Below are 27,134 nucleotides of genomic sequence, written 5' to 3'. Positions count from 1 at the left end.
TCAAAATTATTAAACACCACCTCAAGATTTTGGAATACTAATGCCAAAATTCTGAGAATCTACCATTACTTGAACATAGAATATTGTGAATATGATCCTATTTATGGATCAAATAATAAAGAAAACTCAATAAATGTTTGAACTTCTGCCTTCTTAAGCTGTTTTGAAATAATACTTTGTAGTCAATAGGGCTTTGAGAAAACATCATCATAATTCATCATTTTAGCCATTGTCTATCCTCTTCCACATGTTTCCAACCAATACTGTCCTGAGCTTTCTTTGGACAATTGGGCCTGCAATACTTGCTGATGTCACTGATCCATCTTATTTTAGGTCTCTTTTGTGGACGCAAAGAGCCATCGAAAGATACATGCTTGGCAGATAGAAAGTCCTGTATAGTAGAACCTCTGGTCTTGAACGAGTCTGACCACGATCAAATCGGCTTCCGACCAAAAAATTCACAATTTTTTTTCCACGTCCGATTTCCCCTTCTGCGCCATTTGTTTTGTAAGCACCAAATTTCCAAAATTAGGTTCGGGTTACGACCAAATACGGGTTGCAACCAAAGTTATGGAGCGAATTATGGTCATGACAAGAGGTTCTACTGTACATGGATTAGAGAACAAAGGTAAGTATACGATATCATCAAGAGAGTAAAGGAATTGAAATGGAAATGGGTTGGTCACACATCAAGAAGAACTGATGGCAGGTAGACCAAGGCAGTCATAGAATTGTGGGAAGCCCCCCCCCCAAGAGAATGAAATATTTTGGAGAATATTAAAAGAGGCAGAATGTTATATTTCCCCAAAGGAGAAACAGAGAAACATGCTCTTAAAGGCAGAAAGCAGCCCCAATCTTCCCACTATAAGAAAATTCAAGCTGCCTCAAGAAGAACCCTGAAGTCTTTAGAGATGGATATTTTTTGCCCCTTAAAAAAGACCAGCCAGAGACTTCCGGTTGACGGAAGCTTCTGGTTGACATCGCAGTGAGATCAGACATGAGGAGTGGTCCCATGCCGAGTTCTCCCCGTTGGTGGGCTCCAAAAGGAGCCAAAGCTGCCCTGTGAGGGCAGTGAAGCAAAGAGGGGTGCCCTGTGAGGTCGTGGAGAGTCGCAACTCTCCTGTCTGACCCGGGGTTCTTTTTACCTCTCAGCAACAGCAAGGAGAAGAGCCAGCCTAAAGTTGGCTGCCACAAAGCTGGGACAATTGAGGAACAACTAAGACTGGTGCTAGATTGAAGGTTAACAGTGACTGGAACTGGGAGAGAGGATTCCTTTTCACATAAAACCTAACCCCAAGGAATAATTTCGAACTATGTGCTCAGAATTATTTGTTAAGTGACGATTAAGCACTCTGAGAAAAATACCAGACCGGAAGGAAAAGATTTAGAGAGAGAAAAACAATAAATCTCTAAAAATACAGAAAATTGGTCTCTTAAACTGGGAAAACGTGGTAATGGGAAGGCATTTTAAAACTCTGGAATTATTTACTATCCTGCTTCTATAATTGAATTACAGTTAAAACTATGATCAAAATAATTAAGATTAGACTGATTAGTGGCAACACTGAAATTTAAGTTAAGAGTGCTGACAAAAGGAAAATAAAGAAGTCTGAGAATACTTATATGAAGGATTGTGAAAATATTTACTGGGTTATATCTAACTACCCCACAACTACTGGAGATTCAAATATGAGAAGAAGGAAGTTATTTAATTAAAGGGACCCCTGAATGTTATGCTAGAAGATTGAAATTGTAAAGAGGATGTAAAGAGGTTTTTGATAATTTCTGGGACTATTTAAACAGAACTGATTGATTACCTATGAGATACAAAGAAATGTGATTAGTGTACTACTTGAAGGGAAATTTTAGGTCTGAATAAATGGTTCTTGGACTACTTATTTTTAAAACAAAATAAGATGTTTCATAAGGAAAAGAAAGCCTTCTCGCTTTCGAGAAGTTAGAGATGTTTGATTGAACTTGCAAGAAGGCTTTCTTTTACAGCGTGTTTCCCTGGACACAATGGCGAGGAACGTGACGGAGCTGGAAAGGTAAGACGCATGTCCCACTTCCAACCCGCCCTACCTGCCACCCCCAAATTGCATCCCTAAAGGGGGCGGGTGGCTAAGTGAGGGACAGGAGCCCTGTCATGCCCAGCAAGGGGGGGGAGAAGAGACGGCAAGGGGAGCCACGTCTCACTCCACGTGTCTTGCTTCTCCCCCACACCACCTGCCACCCCTCTCGATAAAGAGACGGCAGGGAAGGGAAACAGCTGTTGCCATTGGGGTGGGGTGGGACATGTTGGGCTGCTCGGCATGAAAAACAGGGAAGGGAGACGATGGCAGCAATGGGACATCCAGTCCCATGCTCACCGCCTCCTGAACCCCCCAAAAATAAGACCCCCTGATAATAAAGCCAAGCCCTTATTTGAGGGGTCAAAAGAAAATAACACGGTAACAGAAGGAATGGATAAAAAGATAGAACTGAAGAACCGGTGAAGAAAAGAAGAAGAGAAGGAGGAGATAATAATAAAAGTAACAGTGATTGATGAATTAAACTGGTGGGGAGGGAATATTTTAAGAGAGTTGAAAAAAGAGAGTTGAAAAAAGAGATACAGGATGATACTTTTGAACAGGATATAGGGGTTTGGGCAGATACTTTGGAAGCTAGGCAGTGAAGACAGTAGATATGGGAGAAATACTTAGATTGAATAGCCAAGAAGTAGATGCTGACAGAGATAAAGATCCAAGAGAGGAATATGGGAGATAAGTCAAAAAAAGCATAGCAACTCGAGTACTGAAGTGGACAAGAGACAATGGATAGAAAGGAATGGGTTTCTCTCTTCTTCTTCTTCTTCTTCTTCTTCTTCTTCTTCTTCTTCTTCTTCTTCTTCTTCTTCTTCTTCTTCTTCTTGATGTTTAGATTTGCTTTTTTTTTTCTCTTTCTTTCTCTTCTTTTTTAGAATGGTGGCATGATTAGAAGTTAGGTAGAGAAACATTGAGCAATTAAATAATGAAAGAACATACTTTAATATAAACGTGTATTACTTTCAGAATTATATAAATTTGATGATTGTAAAGAATATAATTAGAATAACTTTGTATGTCTAGATAATATTGAGATTGGTATTAGAATTGTGTATTGAAACATTGAATAATGAATGATTGTATCTTAATACAAATAGATGTAAAGAGTGAAATATGGGAAGTAAGTTAAAAATGAACAGCATTCAAAGCACCAAAGTGGGCAAGAGATGTTGGATAGAAAGAAAACGTCTTTTACTAAAAGGGTGACATGATTAAAAGTTAGAATAGAGATAGAAATAAGAGAAAGGTGGAATATTAGTGTATACATTTTTACATAATAAAATAAAAGCAATAACAAGAGGGAAGCTTAGAAATTGAATGGCAGTATTATTATGTATCATCAAATAATATGGTGAGTGGCATTAGAGCAATATATTAAAACATGGAATAATTAAATAATGATACACTATAATTTAACATAAATGTGTAGTATTATTAGAAATATATAAGTTGGTTGAATGTAATAACTATGATTAATTTTACTAGTTTTATTTGTATTAGAATGTATGACACCCAGGTGCCACACTGTTCACTGTTTACATATGTATATGTAAAATAAAATAAAAAACTTAGGGGGGAAAAATAAATCTAGGCCAGCCTATTCATAAACAAAATGCCTTCAGCCCAGCTCTCCCAGGCTGCAGTTGATGGGATTAAGAATTTACATTCCCCCACCCAAATTCTAAGGACAGGACAGGACTTTTGGGGCATAACAGATTAACCCACCACCATTGGTGGAAAAGTTGGGGAGAAAAACATTATTAACAGTTTTATTTAAAAAAAGGCATCTATCAATAGTAGATGCCTTTTACCTCTTGCAAGTTTTGGGGGGAATCAGTAGCTCTGCTGCAATTTCTTAATTGTATTTTTAAAGTATTATATCATTTCAGATTTTAAAATTATACCCAGGATTCACCCAAACACTAAATTCAAGCTATGAAAACCCTCCTCCAGTAGTTCCTAAAGTATTCATTGTTATCGTTTCCATAATTAAATTCAATTTTGTAACTAAAATAAACAGAGGGATGGTTTTAATCAACTTGCAATACTTGTTCTAACATAATCAACAAAATATGCTGACTGATAAATTATGAGCAATCTTTTCTTGCATTTTTCTATTTATCATTTTCAAATACATTTTGCATAAAGATGGATTAGATAAAGAAACCCAATTCAGTAAAAATGTTTGTGTTTCTTTCTTTTTCTTGTTTTTCAGATAGGTATTATTTTTAATTTAAAAAAAAAACATTTTTCAATGTACTAATTTATTTCCTCAATATTCAAATCAAGACCCATCTCCACTACAGGGATGAATATAAATTGAATTTAAAGAATGATCAGCAAATTCAATATAAACCCATGTCATATTATGGGAACATGTTCTTCCTAGTACCTTTTCAGGGCAATACATCACTGGGATTTATTATTGGTATTTTTTTATAGAAAAATCATACATGAGAAAGGTTAGGAGGCAAATGCACCAAATTATTTCCAAGGAGAATATTCATTCGATTTGAGTTTGTATAATCCTATTTCCTAATATAATATTTAAATATTTCATATTTAAATAAATAGTTTATGACTCTTCAGGAATTCTTTCTGCATGTAAGACTGACCATAACATGGGTAACTGCATCCTGTAACTGAGAAACAACTCTGTCAATCTTCCTCCATAACCCATTAACTTAATATTTCGCAACTTCATGCATCAGCGTCCTTTGTTAGCACTTCCATTGCTAAGAGGGAGAGGGGAAAATGCAATATACTTAGCACCTAGACCACTAGAGATTTGCAAAGTTTAATGAACTAGCACTAAACCACAAAGATAATTTTCTCCTTGAGTGATAAAGAATTCTTCCTGAAAGTTTCAAATGACAATATAAAAGTTTCTTTGTAATGTATGAAATAGCTTATTTGCTGAAATACACAGGATTAATTTTCCTACACCTGCTAATTATTCTAAAATCTACTGCAAGGGTCAGCAACCTACGGGCAAAGGCAGGATGTCCCTCACCATCCAAAATCATCTGGTCCATAATCCTCAAAAATTTTATCAACCTGTACAACAGAAGATAAGAACAATTGCCCGTTCAGTTGCTCTTATGAGTGTTCACTGTCTCCTTGGGCAGCCACTTTAGTGATTGTTTTACCAACTTTTTCAATATGGGCAGAACAAAAATCCCTCACCCAGTGACAGTGAAATTAAGAATAAACTCTGAGCCTGAGGAGGAGGAAATAGCAATTGCGGTGGGGTGCCCTATGGTCCCTAGGGGAAAGAAGATTGCCAGTTTTTAACCCCAATACAGCTGCAAAGTTTGCAAAGAGGGAAGTAAAGTTTAGATACCACATATTGGATACACAATGGTATGTCGTGTAGAAGATGTCAGGAACATAGGATCAGAAATAATAGGTAGAATTTGTAGCTACAAAGATATTGCTTACATATAAGGAAAAGGCTCCTGATGATAAGACCTGTTCAAGAATGAGCACCCTATGGACATTGCAGAGTCTCCATCTTTTACAGTTTTAAAGAAGAGCCTGGCAGTCATACTTAAGGATGGTTTAATTGCAGAGTTGCATTAGATAACTTTCATGATCATTTCTAACTAAACTACTCTGTCTTTGCAAAATTAGGTGTGACATTCCTCTGAATGCTTTGAATATTCTAGGAATGAAGTTACAAAATCTGTAATCTAAAGAAAAATCTGTAATTACCTTAATTTATAGTGCTGCCCTAATTACCACTGAAATTTAAACATATTTTAAAGGGGAAAAATACAATTTATATAGTTTCCTTTGAATAAAAGCATCAGCGATGCAGAACCTTATTTTTGTACATATTATTTATAGGTAGAATAGTCCCTTTTTAAAACACATTCTACAGAATTCACTGAACAGTAATATCCCCAAGCTCTACCAAAATCATTCCTTTTAATACAATAATTTGAGATTAGAGAAGAAATTGTTAATAGATTGCTAACAGATATTAAGCCTATGAGGGTGTTTACATGTTCGTACATCTGTACCAAAGACAAAATTTACCATGGACAAGATGCTGCAGGAAGAAATCACTAGATAAAAAGTACTCGATGCTGTGAATACTTCAGCTGGCAAGTTTAAGAACCATCTGCATGATTTTAAACTTAAGACTATAATATACTGTATGTACAGAATGGTTAACAATATACTTAAGGAAATAAATCAGACATTCTTAAATCCTGGATCAGAACTTCCAAGTCAGAGGGAGATACGATTTAAAAAAAAAAAACCTGACCAGGCTGGCACAGGCAAAATGGGAGCATTTCAAAAGCTGCTGTTGACTTCTCATTTTTCCTTCACATACCAACATTGTGTGGTTGTAGTTTGAGAACCTATATGATATATAAATTAAATACTGATTAAACGTAGTATATTTATTTCTGCCTCTAACACTAAGGAAATCATTCATCTAAACTCGCAAATATTTATCATTTTAAAGGCATGTAGAACTGCAAAATTTAAGAATGACTGATATAAATAAAGATATACGGTATGTTTTTAAAAAGCAAAAAGGAAGAGGAAATATATTTTTGCCTGTGCTGCAAAACAACTGTAAGACACTGAAGTGTTCTATGTGTTCAACTGACATTTAACTAAATATGAAAGCTACATAACAAATGGAAGTTTGTTCTTGATCTCGGAAAGCAACAACTACCTAACACATTTCATGGCTGCAAGAACAGAAAATACTCTATTGAGTCTTTTCAACAGTCTTGTATATTTTATTTGTCTGGAACAAAACAGCAAATCTGAAAAAAGTTATGTTATTTTCCAACTCACATACCATTGCATTAGTCAATTTCATATTTTAAATACTAATATTAAAATATACTGCCCCTAGTCCAGGGGCAGTAACTCAACATTACAAAGAACTTGAGGAGAAACTTTTAAAATAATTGACATCACAATGAATGAAATTACAGAAACAAAGACAATACCATCAATATGGGAAGAAGAATGTTCTATAATCAGGCATAACCATCATTTATAAAGAAGGGAAATGACCAAAGGAAACCACAACTAAATATATACTGCTAAAAAGAATAAAGGGAACACAAGCGAAGACATCCGAGATCTGAATGAATGAAATAGCCTTATTAAATACTTTGTTCATTACATACAGTAGTTTATACACTGCTCAAACAACTAAAGGGAACACAAAACTACTGTATGTAATGAACAAAGTATTTAATAAGGCTATTTCATTCATTCAGGTCTCGGATGTCTTCTGCTTGTGTTCCCTTTATTTTTTTGAGCAGTGTATTAATCTTGCTGCTGAATATAGATTATAAATTTTTACAACAATACTACAACTGTTGATGGGGTTACTCTAGAGCCCATTGATTCGATGGTTGGAATGATGCAAAAGAGACTCTGTTTTTCTAGATTTCGCCGTTCTCCTAATATAGATCCGGAGAGCCCTCCGTAACATCTAAATTATGCCATTGTTTCTCCAGAGCATGGGAAGGCCCTGGACAGAAGTTAGGCAGGACAATCTCCAGGGCTGCATCGCTAGTGCACACCAACGGTGCAGTCAATAAAGGGCGGGAATCTGCAGGAGCTGTCAAAGAGTGATCTGACAGTTTCTTTCGCTCTGCCTCAGTCCTGGAGATTTGTTTTTCCAGGGCTTTTTGCCTTCTCCTGTCAGCCTTTTCGTCAGCCTTCGAAGGCTTTTTGGTGGAAGGGGCTTTTGATCCCCATTTCCAGGCAGCAGCTGCTCTAGCTGCTTTTGCCTTGTCAGATTTTTTTATTAGGAGGCTCAGAACGCTCCTCCATTTTGTTCCCTTGTTGCAGCCCTCCCAGGCAGCTCGATTCTCAGGAAAATACTGTTATTGCTGCCGCGGTTTTAGGAGTATTCCTAGGACCCCCGAGGCAGGGACTCTCACCGCTTTACCAGCAATTAGGACTGGAGGCGGTGGCGGCTGCGCCGGCGAGCCAGGTAAGCCAGCACACACACCGGAGGCTTCGGAGATGCTCGCAGCTCAGGCGGAAATGCTGGGGCAAGCTCAGGGTGCCAGCCAAGGCGGGATAGCCTGGAGCCCTAAGGCAATCAGTGGCTGTGACACAGCCCTGGATTAGTCAACAAGTTCTGCCCCAAGAAATCTGGAATGCACGGTGGTGAGCAGCCACTCCGCCGCGATCTCCCGAAGCACTTTAAATATATCCAATGCTTTTCCTGTCCGGAGAGTCCAAGAAAGATTAACAATGTCCAATCTGTTGACCAGCAAGTTTAAATGTCTCTATTGGGCTAGACTGAGTTGAAAACTGGAGCCAGAAGAGAGGCAACGGGGCATGGTTTCAGTTTGATGACTCAGTCTCTGGGCAGAAAGGACATTGTCAATACCCATTCTTGGACCCTCCCGCTATCCTGTTACTAGAAGCAATTTTGCCATCTATCTAGCTCTACGCTTTCATGCTTTCTCACTCCTGACTATGAGCTTGACCCCAGAATATTCCTGACCAGGCCTATGGCTTTTCTCATTGCACTTTGTGTGTTTTCAGATTATGGACTGTTCAACTTGGCTTTGCATCTCCTTCGCCGCCAGTAGTAATTATGCGAATGAACACTCTTCATTCTCCTTTCCCAACTCTGTTTGTTTTTTCTACACCCGTACTCTTCTCATGCCTCTACATCATTCTCCCGCTGCAGCTTTTCAATCAAGCAATGTGTCTTCTATGTGCCCAGCTCCTGTTGTTTCCATAAGCCTCACTGCAATTGCACCACTCCATTAGCTCCAGTGCTCTCCTTGAAGTTCTCCCTCACTTCGCCACTGCTACCAAACCCTCAACCAAGTGTGTGCGCAACTCTATACATAATCCAATTCACTGCAATGTATCTTTTTTGGGGGAGTGGGGGTTGCATGGACATTTGGTCCATTTGCTGAAGCCAGGCCATGAAAGGCAGAGCCTTCTATAATGTGTGAATTGGAGAGGAGGAGGCTCATTTTATAATGTATAAGTAGCAGGGGCTTATTTAAAATATCATCTCCTTGAATCATAATCAGGCTGAGAACTAACCCTTATAGTACTACACATTAAGCATTCAAACACTGATAATGGCAAAGCTTGGGAGGTCATTAGCCTGGGGAATTGTGAAGCAAAGGAAACTTTGTATCACATTGTGATCTAGCTGAAAAAAAGGTCCATGACCGTCTTCAAAGAGTACAACAGAAATAACAATAACATTCTCTGACAAACTGGCAAAAAACCTGGAATCTGTCAAAGAACAACGCAAAATGTGTTCACATGACTGTGGGGTGTTGTAACCAGTCATAAGTGTAAACTGGTTGCCAAGTGCCTGAATGCAGTCATGAGACCAGAGGGCTGGGAAGGACATTTTTTGATGGCTGGAAGTGCTTTATGGACTATAGAGTACCCTTTTCAAGTCCTTTAGAATTTAGAACAGTCATTAATCTTCCGAAATAATGTTTTCTTCTTTAAATATCCTCCAATTCAGATGAAATAAGTTAGGAAAGGTCTGATCTATTGTATAACAACAATATTAAGAAGGCACATGAAAATTGGAATCTGTTTTAGTAATTACATTTCTACTTTTGGATGGAGAAACATCATTAAATCTCTGTCTCACTGCTAAGTGTATAGATCAAGTCTTCTTCCTGAATTCCCAATTTGTAGAGCTATCTTCTAATTAGAATACTAGTTATGACAGGAAACCCTTTCATATTTGTTATCACAACTTTAAAAAAATATGAATTAAGAAAGAAAGAGGAAAAAGGAAAAAGAGAAAAGGGTTAGAAAAAGAGGAGAAAGAGAAAAGGGGAGGGAGGAGTGTAGTTTATTATGCAATGTAAATTGGCAACCTTTTCAGCTTGAATGGATTACTGAGCACCTCATTCCTGCAAGTAACTACAAATGAAGAAATCATTATAATGGTGGCAAACTATATGCTTCTTCGAATATCCAACATGAATCTTATATACTGTATTATTATAGTTCTAAATTCTATAGATCTTTTAATAATTTTGACCTATACAGACTACATAATAATTGGGAATGTGTGGCATTTTACTTCTGTCCTGAAACTTTTTCATATGTTTTCTTCAACCTTTTAAATATGCTCTACTTTTATACAGAACAAAGGCTTTTATATCTGTCATATTTTAAATCAAAAACATTTAAAATAACAAAATGCTTCAAATACTGTTTCTCTTTTACTATCTTGTTCCAGTCTTTCAAATAAATACCTAGACATGCCTATTATGATATAAATTGTTGTTGTTGTTGTTGTTGTTAGTTGCGAAGTCGTGTCCGACCCATCACGACCCCATGGACAATGTTCCTCCAGGCCTTCCTGTCCTCTACCATCCTCTGGAGTCCATTTAAGCTCATGATATAAATTACCAAAAAGTTAAACTGAAACTGGATTTTCTTTTTTTAAAAAAACCAAAGCCAAAGAAACTAAAGAGACAGCAGTTTACTTTAATCATTGTTCAGTACTTAAACCTACTCCTGTCTGCTGTCCTGCACCAGTTTGAGAGGGGGCCCTGTTGGTTGCTTCCTTTATTGACCATGGCTTTTTCCAGCTTCTATGTCAGACTCTGATATCTGCAACTATAAAATTAAAACAGGCATCAAAACAGAAGTGTAGAATCTCTGGATCAAAGGCTGTGTGGAGCCCTTCTTAATAACCCAAAAGAAGAATTGCCACTGAGTTTTGGAAGTGGTGATAACTAGCGGAACATATATTTTAACAACAAACTGATATTTCCTTTTCAAGTGAGCAATGTCACCAGTGTAACACAAAGGCTTTAAAATTGGTATGTCTTAGTTGTAATAGTAACCATTCAATATGCCTTCTTGATGAAAACTAAAGGTAAAGGTAAAGGTTCCCCTCGCACATATGTGCTAGTCATTCCCGACTCTAGGGGGTGGTGCTCATCCCCATTTCAAAGCCGAAGAGCCAGCGCTGTCCGAAGACTAGTGTGTTTTAAAAACTGAAATATTATTTTAAATCCAAAATGTAAACATACCGTATTTCCCTGAAAATAAGACCCTGTCTTATATTTTTTTGAACCCTGAAATAAGGGCTTGGCCTTATTGCCATGTGCTCAAAAGCCCAATTTGACTTATTATCAGAGGATGTCTTATTTTGGGGAAAACAGGGTAGTAATATTGTACACTTAAAGAATTTGTCAACCATTTATTCACTAATTAAATGGGTGGCCCTGATTTTAGTGTAATTAAACTTTAATACTCTCAAGAAATACTATATACTTTAAATGTAATTCCATTATGGACCTTTATTTTGTCCGAACAAGGTTCTAGGTTCAGTTTTGTCCCAATTCTTGATATTTTTGAAAATACTGTGCTAGATAGACTAATGATCTGTTTTAGAGTATTAAGAAACTTCTTATGTTCCAATGTATTTCCCATTAAGTACGGTAAATAAACTACTATCTCAACAGTAGCACTGTAGATGAACGAACACTATTATTCTCCATCAGAAAAGACTAAATATTCCTCCTTTAGCAACTGGCTTTGGGACTGGCAACCTGGTGATTAAACAAAGAGGTTGCTTAAGAGCAACTGTGCTAATGATTTTACACAGGACAATGCATACTGACTAAATGTAATGGCAAACACATGACTGACAGAGACACCATGAAAATTATAAATGCAGGCATTGGTCACAATTATTTTTTCAGCACCATTGTAACTGTGAGCTATTGCTGTCCAAGGCAATTGCTAAGCGAGGACTACCTGTAATTGCTTTGTGTCTTATTGCTAGGATTTTAAATTAGATTTTTAGATATTCAGTCTGTTCCGAAGCTGACAATATCTGATAATTAGTGAAAATTCCAAATGCTGACTGTGTATTTAATACACTAGTTAGAAATCAACCAATCAGATTACTGATAACTTATTGAAATGCAATATAATTAACTGTGAATGAATTAGATCATAGCTATCTCTCTCCAGTTGAGGAAAGTATCCAGAATAACATGTTATTCTCAATTCTAAGGCAGGGAGACTGCAATAATGTAAAACAAGAAACTGCAACTACATTTGCACAGCAGACAAACCAAGAGTTTATTTAACAGCAACAATTCAGTAATATGAAAATAATTACTTTCAACAAAACATCTAATAAAGTTGCTGATCCCAGATGATTGCAGAAATGAACAGCCAAACACAGTTAATATCTGAAAGAAATTCTCTCCTTCCAATTTAACAAAGCCAAAAATCTTGACATGAAATCAGAATAGCCCAGTGGTGGATTGCCCCCGGTTCTGACCAGTTCACAAGAACCAGTAGTAAAACCAGCGGGAGGCTCCGCCCACCACCCTGGATGTCATCATCGGCGATCTGCACATGTGCAGAAGCAAGGCATGCACACGAGCAAAGCGAGCACACATGCATAATTCTGTTGCGAACCAGTAGTAAAGGTAAGTAGAACCCACCCCTGGAATGGCCCTAGTGAAACTGGAGCAATCTTGATAATATTTTTATGCCTATAATTACATCCCAGTGAAAGCTACTTAAAATTGTAGTAGATGGAAAGTACTAAGTGGTCAAAATAATATTTAAATGCACATCATTTGTAAGAAAGAAAAATATATTGTTAGCATTTGATTTTGACGGCTTTCTAATTTAAAGTAAATAGAAAACAAACAAAAACTCTTATCAATCTATAGCAGAAACATAGATATTAATGCCTTTAGGTTAGACCTCCACAAGTACAAGAGTGATTCATTATTGGAATGATACCTTTGATTGGGTTGTTGTTTACTGTCAGTTTTTTTGGCAGTTTCTTGATTGGAGTATTGTTTGCTTCTTGACTGTTGGTCTAATGTTTCTCTTTGATATTAATCTCTACTCATCTGGTGTTGATTGCTGGTGAGACGCATTTTGGTATTTTTGTTTTCTTTTTGGCATTTTGATTGTCTCTTTTAAATGGTGTATAGATGTATGTAAACTGAAGGAATTCTCCAGCGTTTTTGGACTTGGCTTGGATGCTTAGATTCCCATTTGAAACTATATGGCAGGGGTGTCAAACTCACATCATCACAGTGTCATCACATGATGTATCGCGACTTTTCCTCCTTTGTTAAACCGGATTTGGGCATGGCCAGCATATGACTCATCCAGCCCACAGGCTGTGAGTTTAACATTCCCTGCTATATGGTATCCCAGTTGTAACTATATGTTTCCAAATTTAAGATACATTCACATGCACAGAAAGAGAGATTGGTCACCAAATAAATAGAGATTTGCTATCTTTGCTTGTTAGTCCATGATGTATAGTGAGCCTCCAGTTATGACACAGTAAAACAAAACTAAGTAACTTCACAGGTTCTTCACTATGGAAATGAACACTCCAACAAAATTAGCCTGTACATTAAGCAAGATGGCTGCTAATATAGCAATGCATGAACAATAGATCAGTATAGATGGGTTATAAACAAACTGAATTCTGACACTGCACAGTTAGAGTTATGATACTAAAATTTAACTATTAAAACTATCACTAATTGCATAATCCCTTCTGGACAAACATACCACATTGCTAACTCTACTTTTTCATATGAATGTAGGTTTTAATTAAATTAAACATCACTTTTCAGATCTAGCAGCCTGACTGCAAATGAAGACAATAGATAACTAATTATTCATGATATAATTGCAATGGAAAACATTTTCAAGCACTGACAATGTAAAAAGCTTTCTTTTATTGTTCACCCATGGTAAACACTGAAGGTTAACATAATATCTTTGAACCATGATATCAGCTACTTTTATGACTGCATCATTTAGTTCCTTGCAAAATAAATATAGCTCTGTCTTGTCTTATTGCTAGAATGAGGCAATAATGACAATGTATGCTTTGCAGAGATTTAATAAACAGATTATAATAGGATAGCTGTTATCCTACTCATCCATAATTTAATTGATCAGTGCATGATATTACAGCAATCATCAGAGAAATTATGAGGAGGTTGCATCAAAGCTAGCATAAACTATGAGTCGTGCTCATATAAAAGTCATGAAAACTAACCACTTAGAAAACATTAGTCAACCAATAGTTCAGGCCAAAAAATTATTCCATAGATCTCCCATTCTAAAAAAAGGCGGATTTTTCCTGCTTCCTATTTAATGGTGCAGGAAAACTGTTTACTGGTTATGATTGATGCAGTGAAAAGTCTGAGTAGTTTTAGCACAAGAGTAAAGAAAACATGATAGCCAGTTTGGTGTATTGGTTAAGACAGGGGTCTGCAACCTTAAATACTCAAAGAGCCATTTGGACCCGCTTCCCACAGAAAACACTGGGAGCCACAAAACTTGGGTGGGCATGGCCAACTCAACGTCACTCACTTCCACCCAGTCACATGACAACCCCCCCCCCCAGCCACACCTACCCAGGTTTTGTGGCTCTTGGTGTTTTCTGTGGGAAACAGGTCTCTCTCTCTCTCTTTCTCTCTAGCATTCTCTCTCTTTCTCCACCCCTCTCTCTCATCTCTTTCTCCCTCTTTCTCTGTCTCTCTCTTTCTCCCTGTCTCCCTCTGTCTCCGTCTCTCTCATCTTTCTCCCTCTTTCTCTCTGTCTCTTTCTCCCTCCCTATTTCTCCCTCTGTCTCTTTCTCCATCTCATGCTTTCTCCCTCTTTCCCCCTTTCCCTCTCTTTCTATCTCTCTCTCTCTCTCATGTGTGTGTGTGTGTGTTTCCTCTTAAACCATTTCCAAAAACAGGTGAGGGTTGTTTTTTTTTTTTTTTTTTTTTGCTGATGTTGTTCTTTCTTCTTCTTTGGGTGCTTTTTATCATGATTTAAATCAAGAGTCATTTCAGGTTCCCAGATAAATAAAGCTCTTTTGTCCCCCTGCTGTAGCTCTCTGTTGGCTGGCCCCACCCCTCACCCTCCCCTCCCAATCACTCCTTCTTCTTCTGGCCCTTGGTGCTGCGTGCACCTCGGTTGCTCAGAGAGACGCACGACTTGATCTCCACCCCAAGATACTGGCTGGGCCTGGCTGCGGCCAATGCTCTGCATCGTAATGAGCTCCAGGAGGAGGATGGGATACATTTAGCGTGCTTCACAATGGGGGAAGATGGCATTCCATCCCCCGCCGTTGCCCTTACCTTCTCAGGCCAGGTGAGGTGTGACTGGGAGGGGAGAGTGAGGGGCAGGGCCAGCCAGTGATGGGTTCAGTCGACAGGGGGCCACAGCTGGGGGACAAAAGAGCCGCATGTGGCTCCGGAGCCGCAGGTTGCCGACACCTGGGTTAAGACATCAGGCTACCAAAAGTCAAGCCCTGCCTTAGGCACAAAGCCAGCTGGGTGACCTTGTGCCAGTCACTTTATCTCAGTCCTAGGAAGGAAGCAATGGAAAACTATTTATGAAAAACCTTGCCAAGAAAACTGTAGGGGACTGATCCAGGCAGTTTCTGATAATTATAATTCTAACATGGGACAAAGAAAACAATTGGTTTATTTTCCTGACTGTGCTTCTCCTACCACGGAGAATCACTTGCTAGCAGTAAGACAGGCATCAGTTGCTATCGGTATGTGGTTAAGGAAGACTTGGTAGTTGGATGGGGGCCTGGGACAGGAGATTTAACCACTTGTGTCTAAAAATTGTCAGCAGACTAAGTCATGTATAAAAAACAGATCAAAACACGCACAATAGGGAAGCCTCCTAAGATCTAATAAGTGTTGGATCTCGCTGGTGAGTTTAACCACTGCAGTGCATTGTAATCCTTCCAAATTATTCAAAATACGCTGTCCATGCTACTTCCATCCACACAAGTTCAATATTTCCTGCAAAACCAAATGCAGTTTATAAAAGTTACATGGAACTGGTCCAACCAGAGTGGAAATTTCTGCAGCTTTCGGATAGTGGCACAGAAATAAAATTTCAAGAAATAAACAAGGGAACCAGGAGACACAATACAAAACTAAACGTAACTCGGGTGTATAGATTTTAGTACAGTTAAGTGGAGAGGTTCCGTTGCTTTCCGTTCCACTGTTCATTCCCTTGCATACTTATTGGTCAAGAACCCAAATGATCCTTGCCCCTATTTCCACGGAGCCCCAAAACGTACTTTGGTTATATTTTGTGTTACCGACAAACAATAACACAGGTTGTCTATGGAGATTCTCAGTCATCCAGGTCATGGTTGTCCTAAAGGTGTTTTATTTTTTTTTTCTCAAGAAGCAACTGGACTTTCTGGTTTTTCTTTGAAGACGTTTCGCTTCTAATCCACGAGAAGCGAAACCAGAAAGTCCAATTGCCTCTAGAAAAAAACACCTTTGGGACAATAACACTGGTTTTTTTGGTGGGTGGCTGGGTGGGGGGATCAGAGTCAAGAGTTTTGTGCCGCTTGTGCCGTCGCTGGTGTGGCATGGCTGTTTTCGACGGCTCTCCGCTCCCAAAGAGTCGTCGCTTGAAGGACCTTGTTTGCCCCAACCTCAACAAGTCCGCCGCTCGCGGTCTGCCGGCGTCGGAGGAAGGCGCCAACTCTCCCTAGCGGAGAAGCAGAGGCAGTTCCCCCGTCCCTTTTTTTCCGGCGCGAGGCGGCGGCGGCGGCGGCGGCGGCGCGCGCGCATTCGCACAGCCTCTACTCCCGCTCGGCACCAAACCGACAGGCTGGCAGCACGCGCTCTCCTTCCTCTCGTGCATTGCCTAAAGTAGGAGGAAAGCCAGCTTCCCCGAGCGCCCGGTCTGCGAAACCGGGAGGGAGGGTGGGGGTGGGGTGGGGAGAAAACGACAGAAAATGCTTCAAAGTGAACAGCTTTGGGAGCCAGGTTTGAAACCGGGACTGGCGAAAGCGGCAACCCCGCCGCCACCCACCCGCCTTTTCTCCGCCTTTCTCCCTACAACAGCCTTCCGCCCTCGTTTTATTTATTTTTTAATCAGATCTGAGATCCCATTGGAGGGAGTTCAGTAAATGAGGACATTTCCAGGACTGCGTGGCTTCTGCTGTTACTCTGGCATTGAATTGCCTCCGCGACTCACGAATGAATTAATGTTGGACTGCGAAATCTAACGAGGAGGAAGAAGAGAGAGAGAGAGAGAGAAAGCAGGCGTTGATAGTGGTTAGGGGTCTCCGGGAAGATTTTTGTTTCTTTTTCTTTCTTCTTTTTTAAAAAAATCTCCTTGGTGTTATCTTGCAGCAGATGCTCTTGAGAGAGTGGCTCGTTCCTCTGCAAGCTTGCAGAAGTGAGCCGGTAGAGATGCATCATCGCAAAGGAACTGCACTGACCTTTACTTATTTCTAAGGAAACGCTGTAAGGTAAGCAACCTCGCGCTACAGATCAGCCGAAATTTCTGGGGAAACTGCAGACGGTGCCCCCCAGATTCCCCGAGGATCAAGAGCGCCTTGACACAAGCCTCAGCATCATGCCGGAATGAGGCTTCGGGAGAACAGTGAGTTACCATGGCTGCCTAATTAAAACTTCACAGGGAGAGAAGTATGAGCATGCATATACGAGGCGCGTAACATTTCAAGGGGGGGGGCGAAGGAGAGAGAAAGCGGTTTTTGTTATGCAATAGGACGTGGCTCCCCTTCACATCCAACGGTGGCACCTTACAAGTTTCACGGGAAATAAGGGCGACGGGCGCTGGGGGGGGGGCCGGGGGGAGAAGCTGAGGGAATACTACTCCACATGTCCTCGAATTGCGCTCTCCTAGAAAAAAAAAATGCCCACAAATCGGGTAGCTCGCTATTCATTTTACATCAAGCGCTGAGGCGGACGGGGTTGCTCCTTTCCCCGGGCGTAGATTTGGCAACTAATCTCTCCCGCTGGCTCTGAAGATTTTTCGCCGCCGCCGTTACTACTACTCGCTTTTCGTCCAGAAAATGATATTGTAAATGAGGTCCGCCCTTGGTGTGTGTGTGTGGGGGGGGGGGGACGACTGCGTGAGTTACACGGAGACTTATCCCAATTCAAATAAACGTGCCGCTAAGTTGAAGTGCGGTAGAGAACTTCCCACAGAAAGATACACCGCGGACCTTGGTGTGATTATTATCTATGGCTTTGAAGCCGGGGCTGTATGAGGAGAACCGCTCTCCGGAAAATCCTTCTCCCCTTTAAAGCCCACTAAGCAGGTAAATCCCATTGAGATGCGCCAGGTTAAAAGGAAAATAAAGTGAGCAAAAAGCGCGTATCGGGATCCAAAGTCACAGCGGCCAGCTCGCCGGGACCTTGCGTCCTGCTGCCTCATGCTGACAGGGAGGGGGGGGAGAGGTGTCCGCCTTGCGTCTTTAGCACTCGAATAAAAATCCTCTCCTGTGACCTCAGCTTCTCCACTTCATAAAACGCTACAGCGAGCTCCAATAATAACAGGGCGCAAAGATTGCAGCTAGAAAAGCTGGCTTTTGGAGGAGGGGGAATAGAAAAGGCTGGAGAGTTCAAATGTCTTTTTTACACGCCCGGGAAGCCCTGGAACGAAATGCTGTGTTACTCTGAATGGTTGTCTCCAAAGATTCTGTCCCAAAGGAACAGCAACCTCCTTAGCACTGCAAAGCTAGAGCAGGCAGTGAAGTGGTAGAATTTCGACCTTGGCCAGTTGAAATGGGTGAGATCTGACAGGCACATAGGAGATTATTTAACTCATTAGTAGCTGGAAAAGAGATTAGAAAGATCATTCATTGCATCCCAATTCTGGAAAGTAAATGTGTGCTGTAGTAAAATAACCATAGGAGGTATACAAACAAAATGCTACAAAGTATTGTCCATGGGTTCCTTTCCTTTCTGCATTCTGAAGTTCATACTTCTCATACGTTCTGTAATCTCTGATTCTGAAGGTATGTAGGTTAGGATCAAGCTTATGGATGAAAAATTACTAGGCAGACATCACATGATGTGGCCATTCCATCATCATGCATTTCATAATTTCACTATTTTAAGTTTTTAATAGAGATGTTACAACTAGAAAGATAAACTAATAGCTGCATATGTGTGTGTATGTGTGCAGATGATACTTCCATGTTACAGGTAGATGAGTGTCTATTACTAAAATTTAAAATAAATTTTAGTTTTTGTTATATTTATGTTCATCTTATAATCAGCAAAAATGCAGGTGTGCTGAATTCGGCTATATAGATTAATCATTACTAGTAGATACATTACAGCATTTTTCAACAATCTGCACAATTTTCTCTTAAAGTATTTTAGTGTGAATTCATGTGTCAAAAATTAACTTCATATTGGTTTAATCATAGCAGCATGAATTTTAAATAGGTTTTAAAGTGGGATCAATATTCTAGTTTCAAATGAATTTTATCTAAAATATTGTGAACAGTTTTAATACCTGAAAATTGCTATTTCTTACAAATCAGTTAATTACAAAAATGATAATGAAATAAACCACTGATCAAAGGTTTAAAAATTTAAAGTGCTTAAAGTACACTAGTTTCTTCATTAAGTTAAAAGGGCAATCCTTAGAGAAACACCTTCAAACGTTGCAAGTGAGCAATTTTGTTGAAAGGGATAGATATCAAACTGGAAAAGACTGAATCAAAATAATCCAGTAGTAAACTATTAACAGTAGAATTATGTGAGCAACCATGAAATGTGAAGTAATTGCTACTGCATATGAGAAAAAGAAAGTGGAGCTGTTAATTCCCTCACCCAAAGAAATTTAGGGCTGAGAAATAAAATACATAGCATTGTTATTTTTGTATCAAACATAACAAAGCAATCCTAAAGATATATTCACAATAAATCCTATTGAATTCAATGATACTTTATTCGAAACACTGGATGAAGGATTGCAATCTAATTTAAAAAGTTCTTAAATATGCCTTGAGTCAGAAGCAGCAACTATAACCACTAACAGAAAACCATCTGCTGTCCAGATGTGATAGGATTAATATTCAAACTTAGTCTACATGGAGAGGAACAGTTTAGAGAAAATTTGAACTAAAAGAAGAGTTTTTTCTTCTAAAAACAAGTGTAGGACCCAATATTAACACATACACAGAACTTTATGAAAGACTGCAAAAACTAAAAAAAAAAAGTTTTTTCCCTATACTTTAAGAGTGATCATAAATTTGGAACTTGTTTCATAATTAAACTAAATATACAGTTCACTGCTGAATGGAAGTCATTTATTATTGTGCATGATAAATGCCATAGTTGCTGTAGATAAATAAGAAAAAATACCTGTATTCTCAAATCTAGAAAATAATATAACTTGAAAATAGCATGACTGAAAAAAATACAAAATAGTAGTTTTTAATTATGATTCTGTCCCTAAACTTTACAGAATGCAATAAAACTTTTCAACTCAATGTATTTGACACTTTAAAGAAACTAGTGACATTGCCTGACCAATATGCTAGACTGCCAAATTGCATTGCCAAAGATGTTCTATAGCTCTGAAATTACTTTCTAGTTTTCATTTATAAATGATGCTTCTACAGGGCTCTGTGGGTCTTGCTCATAATGGTATTAAATGACAAATCCCAAGTTTAAGGGTCACTTTGTTAGAATTGATTAATAATAATATAACTAGTCTTCTCATTATTGACATTATTGTTTTGGCATTTATCAGATCTCTTTTTCCTAAGGCATATCTGCATTTGCAACTTGAGAAAGGTTTTCAGACTACATTATGTATAAAACATACTGCTAATTAATAGCCTTTTAAAATGTTAATGTCTTATAAACAAGCTATGAATGTAACATACAAATGTTTCATAGGCACATTCATTTTATGTACAAAATATTCTCTCTTCTATTAATCTCACTGAGATTAAGACATGTAACTGGGAAAGTTCATATCCTTTTGCATACGTTTTACAGATCAATCAGTTAAGAGTGCAGTTGGTTAATATCTATAGTTAACATCACTGCATGTGATATCACCAGTGAAGTAGAACATACCCAGATGATTTGGACTAATAACTAATAAAACTAATGAAATTTTGCCATATCACTTGAAAGTAGTTTTGGGACAAATGATTTATACCAGCATATGATGCAATTGACACTGCATTAAATGATGAGTCACGTAGCATGTTTTCCTTTAAAATGTAAAAATACTTATATAAAACATGGTGATTCTGTTTGTTTATGATGGGTTAATATGACTCTAGTTTATGTGATAACTTCATCAAAAGCATATATCTGTGAAAAAAATGAACAGCTCAGTAAACTGTTTTCAGTACACAATTCAGTAAACTGTTTTCAGTACACAATTCTCAAAGAGAATTCTATATAAATTAGCTTCACAGTTCAACTGTAAAGTTTCAAACAGATTTATGTCAAGACACTGTCAGTGTGAATAATTACAGCATAGGGTTTAACATTTTTAGATAACCTCATTCATGAATCATTACAAGTGATTAATGCTCCAGTGTACATTCATGAATAATTTAATTCACAGAACCTGGGGCTAAGGGCATAACAAAAATTCAAAGACTACAGTAACCTACATCTAGTCTTGGGTATTCAGAAAACCCAGAAGACTATACAAATTAGATTTTAATATTATTATTATTATTATTATTATTATTATTATTATTATTATTATTATTATTATTATTATTATCCAAAGAATCAATGTATTAGTTTTAAGATAATAAGTGCTTGGGTTCCCCCCCCCAAACATTTTGCAGTTTACCATTTTTCAAATTGTTTTATAAACTCTGGCATTCAAGTTCTATTTACTTTTAGTTCTGCAGGCCAACCAAATTATTGGCACAGTGAATTTGTAAAATGCAGGAAGACAGATATGATATATAACCAAGAAGAGAGGGGCCTTAAATTCTATGTGAGCAGCTGGAACAATCAAAAAGAGAAAAAACAATCTCAAAACTGTATAGTAGTATCAAAGCATTTAACTAGGACATAGTGTAATTATACAATAACATTGTTATTCCTGTCCACTCCTACTTTCTTACCTTTCAGACTCTGTCCTTTATGCAGCAAAGCTAAAGAGGTACTCAAGTAAGTTAGGCAAGTAAAGAGATAAGGCCATGCCTGTTTCTGTGCAGTTAAATGTCCTGACTAGGATTTAGGATTATGCCAAGTGGAACTATTAGATGCAGTGATGACCATCAACATGGATAATTTTAAGTAGAGGATTGAACCAAAAAATGCACTATAAATTAAATCAATACATCTATAGGAGATAAAGACTGTTGGACTACTAGTTTTTATGGTTCAGTTACCTCTGATATCAGAGCTAATATGGATGAATGAATTCTCAGTACCAGGTGGGTTTGTGTTTTTGCCAATTTTTCACAATCTTTTCATAGCCATAAAGGGAGTAGAGTGCCAGATTAAATTTGTCCTTCATCTGATCCTGCACAGCTTTTCTTAGCCTGTTTTCATTGCACCTCACTTACATATTTGATGGTTCTTTGGCATCAGGTTAGGGAAGGCTGACCATAATGTTCCTTTTAAGTAAATGTACTGTCTCAAAATGTTTACATTAGGAAATGCAGGAATGTTACTAAAGTGGTTATATAACTTTATAATTTTATTTATTTATGTACTTCCACATTCCACATATATATACATACATATGTACTACATGTTTCTTTCAGCATAAATTGCATTTTCCTATCACATATGAAAAACTTCGACATTTAATTCTACATTCGGGTCATTTAGTGAGTTATTTAGTAAACAATGAGTTGTGTACACAATGAGTTCAAACAAAACATGTCTACAGTAAAATATATAAAATTGCTATTGCATATAAAGTTTTATCAGAAGAACATGACAGTTACGTTTCTGCAACATAGCTAAGTTACTATGTCTCAAGAAGTGATAATGTCTTGATGACAGAGTTCAAGTTGAACAAAATACCTTCCCTAATCTTCAGATCCTTTTTTCTGTGCCAAATATCTGGGAAGTAGCATCATAACTCAGAAGGGCATGTACAAAGAACAAGTTACAACTAAGATTCAAATGCAGTGCTGATTTTATCTCTTCTATGTTCATACTTTGCTATTTACATGAATCCTGTTTTTGTTTTGATCTAAACAGTATTATTTACTCTCCAAGTGTAAACAGTACAGACTTCTGCAAACAATATATTTTCTTGAAGTAGCAACCCTTTTTTATAAGTTTTTGTTCGTTTTTTTGAGATTTTCCTTGTTTCTGCCAATCACTGAGCATATTAAAATCTATATTGTTCATTAAACCTCTTAAACTTTAAAAAAAACCTTTAGTGTCAGTATTGTTTATACATTTATGCATTTAACAACTGAAATTGAATTTCTAGATAGTCTCAAATCAGATGCATTTATCCCTTCCACACATAAACTGGGTCTTCTGTGGTTAGACTGTTCCAGTTTTAACCACCCAGTATTTGCCAGGATCATCATAACTAGCTTAGGTTGCCTACTATTATAGTCCTCCTTAAACGCTGGAATAGCATCTGACAATCAATCTGGGCTATTTCATAATGCAATGTTGAATTTTATATTCCTTTGGTAAAGGAAATTGTTTATTTGATTAACAAATGAAACACTGAAATATATTTGTAAGATATATGGCAGCAGTGATTTCTTCATAGCATTCATAGAACTGCATGGCAATATGACTTCATATACATTGCTGAATATTTTCTCTTCCCCTTTTCCTATTGACTAATTATTTCTCATATTTGTGCAATGGTAAATTCAGATGAGAGACCAACCCATAAATGATTACTGTACTTATGTACTTCACTAAAACACTTTGATGGATTTTCATTTCCATATACACGCAGATGCGTGCATACACAGACACCCACACAGTCACACACATTGTCATACATATATATCTTGGAATAAAAGCTTGTAATCAGTGGCTACCATGCATGGAAATAGTTTACCATAAAGAACGCAAGCCATTTGTTCTCATTGCTGTGAGATACCTTTCAATTCATCCACCATCTGAAAACATACAGTGATAGTATTACTGTTTTGTCATATTCTATTTCAGTTTTTAGTTTCAGTAATATGGTAATCATTATTTCTGAGATGACATAATCATGTTTATACACTTGCTTCCTTATGATGAGACTGATCTCTTTCATAAAATGTTTTATATCATAGGTAACACTTCATTGTTGCTTCCTTTTACTTTTGAGGACTGACACTCTTTTCCACCAGATTGAATTAGTGGAAGTGTCAGGGATTATTAGAATGTTGGGGCACTCTCAGTAAGAATGCTTTCTTTCATGTGTCACTATCCTGTCACTAAGCATATATTAAATTGTTTCCTTATAAAGCAATTATCAACCACAACTACCTGTTGTATCATTAATAGACCACTGGCATGCTTATCTTTGTTCAGCACAGTTAACATTAGAATCACTGTTCTAGTTTTTTTTTTTTTTTAATTTTGATTTATATGCCACCCTTCTCCAGAGACTCAGGGCAGCTTACAATGCGTTAAGCAATAGCCTTCATACTTTTATATATTTATACAAAGTCAGCTTATTGCCCCCACAAACTGGGTCCTCATTTACCTACCTTAGAAAGGATGGAAGGCTGAGTCAACCTTGAGCCTGGTGAGATTTGAACTTACAGTAATTGCAGACAGCTGGTGTTAATCACAATGCTATCAGTCTGCTGAGCCACCAGGCCCTTAACAGCTTAGTTCCTTTTGGTTCATTAGCCATACTGCTAATGCCTTTTGCCATAGTGGTTAAGAAAAATGTTTGTATATGCAAAAAAAAACAAAACAAAAAAAAAACAAACCCAAACACCTAATAATTTTTGTTCATTGTGACTCCTCTGCCCAAAGAGGATGAATCCAAGAGGAATATTTGTCAGATATTACACCACAGAACACTAGGCAAAAATTTATTGGAAACTGTAGCAGATTTCAGAATAGCTGAAAATAACCCTTTATATATCAGTAATTAATATAGTTCAGGGAAAGAGCAGTGATGAAACAGATTCTTATAGTAACACAAACCAGTTGGGCTCTAGGTACTACTGTGAAATTGGACTATAGGCTCCAATTGCTACTAGTCCTAGACTCTTATGTCCATGTTATGAAAAGAACTTATTAATGTATTGATATGGAGTTCAACATCATCAAGCTTATATTGGACAAATTGACTTGCACCTTTTGTTGAATCAAAGAAGGAATGGTATACTTCTTATGTTCCAGTACATGAAGAAGAGAAGCCATGATGAAATAAACTAATCAGTTGGAATACCTAAAGTAAAATAACATTGCTAGACATTTATGAAAATGCACAATTTTACAGTAATTTGTCTTTGGTTGCTTGTGTGATAGTTATGGCAACTACTGAGAAAACACTTTTTATCTCTGTTGTGTAGTGAGAGTTCTGAAAGTTCTGCAGTATAAACATTGTTTTTCTTCTGCAGATGTTATTTATTCAATCAGATGCTTCAAACATCTTCACATAATTCTTAATTAGTTTAGTTGCTGTTGCTGTGATTTCTACATCAGCACTTTTTTCCTTCAGGCTTACTATAGTGTTATAGGAGAAAAGACTGAAACATTTTTGAATATTGCCTCTATTTCTTCTACCTGCTAAATCAGTGATTGCAATCTTATTATTGAGCTGTTCTAGAACTTTATTATTTGAGTGCTATCCTGAATATCATCAGAAAGTGCTCAGATCTTCCTTGTTCTTTTTAACCGAATGTGGTATGATTTTTTTTTGTTCCTCAACAGTATACTCAAATTATTTACACGTTTATTCCTCTTTGCTTGGCTCCTTTTGTAACTGCCACATTTTAGCTGAAATTTAATTAATCAGCATTGAAGCTATGTGAAAGTATTTTTTGAGTCCTGAAATTAACCTGGCATTATTTATGCATGCTTATAGATTATATATTTTGGTGGGGGAAAGTCACCCCTGTACACTATGATTTTAGTTTTAATTTCTGATGCTGCAAAAGCCTTGTATATTAATGAAAAATTAAGTTAAATGGCAATTAACTCCTCTCCACTAATTTTTTTGACATGGCTCCCTGACCACAAGTAAATGTGTTTAACAGAAGAAAAATACTTATCTACATAGTTTGAACTGTTTTAACATTTATCAGCAATGCTCTTATCACTTCTGCATTATATCTTCTGGCTTCAGTTAAATAATTAATGCCATTATCCCCCCCCCCCGCTGCCCCAATATTACTGTCGATTCTTTGTACGGATTCTTATGACAAATCTGGACATCAACGTTTGGCATCATGTAGAAGTGAAAGATTCACACTGTCCAAATTATTTTTAATGGGTATTTTTTCTGACTCTGAAATACAGCTATCAAATAATGGGCTAATTTCAGTTAGCCCATTATTCAGCTCTTAATAAATGGAATACGGGACTCACAGAATACTTGACACCTTAAACTAGAAGCATACAATCAGTTTACTACCGTAGATTATGGCTTGCGCTATGTTACAGGTTCAATAGCCTTTTTCTCCCTTTTAAAAAAATTATAGTAAAAAGCCCCCTAAAGAATTTCAAATCAATCTTTATCTCCTTTTGTACTTCTGTTATTTTTTTATTCATATTGCTGGTAGTTAAAATGGATTTTCCTGTACATTCTAAAGTGGGTGGAGTGTGTGTGTGTGTATACGCACATATTTTGCACTCATTTAAGTCCTTAAATGCAGAATCAATTTGTTGACAGTCAGTGGTGTAGTGAGCACGACATTGACTACAAATCAGGAGACGGCGAGTTCTAGTCCTGCCTTAGGCACAAAGCCAACTGGCTGATCTTCAACCAGTCTCTCTCTCAGCCTTAGGAAGGAGACAGTGGAAAACCACTTTTGAAAAACCTTGCCAAGAAAACTGCATGGACTTGTTCAGACAAAAACTGATTCAAAGGCACATACACACAAACACAATTCCTTGTGAATTGGTGTGAGAATGATATACAAGTAGTCCTCAACTTACAACAGTTCTTTTAGTGACGGTTCAAAGTTACATCAGCACTGAAAAACGTTGACATCAATTTTCACACTTATGACCAGAGCATCCCTATAGTCATGTGATCAAAATTCAGATGCTGGCAATTCTCATATTTATGACAGTTACAGTGTCCTGGGGTCATGCGATCCCCTTTTGCGAC

The 27,134-nt window shown here is 37.6% G+C and overlaps 2 protein-coding genes across 7 annotated transcripts in view; one reads left to right on the top strand and one right to left on the bottom strand.

Moving 5' to 3' along the window:
• The window catches only part of DOCK1 (dedicator of cytokinesis 1), a 427,633-nt gene that overhangs the window by 194,398 nt on the left and 206,101 nt on the right, over positions 1–27,134 (bottom strand). The window lies entirely within an intron of this gene.
• Positions 16,680–27,134, top strand: part of INSYN2A (inhibitory synaptic factor 2A) — a 56,900-nt gene continuing 46,445 nt past the window's right edge. For 2 of the 3 annotated variants that reach the window (XM_034436454.3, XM_034436449.3), the window contains exon 1: positions 16,680–17,367. The gene's annotated coding sequence lies outside the window, so the exon portion shown is untranslated. The remainder of the gene's footprint in view (positions 17,368–27,134) is intronic. The other variant, XM_087871634.1, reaches the window with a different exon arrangement.

This window comes from Pantherophis guttatus, chromosome 6, assembly GCF_059756535.1.
Source record: "Pantherophis guttatus breed Tessera chromosome 6, ASM5975653v1, whole genome shotgun sequence".
Taxonomy (NCBI): Eukaryota; Metazoa; Chordata; class Lepidosauria; order Squamata; family Colubridae; genus Pantherophis; species Pantherophis guttatus.
This window is presented reverse-complemented; position numbering and strand designations above follow the sequence as displayed.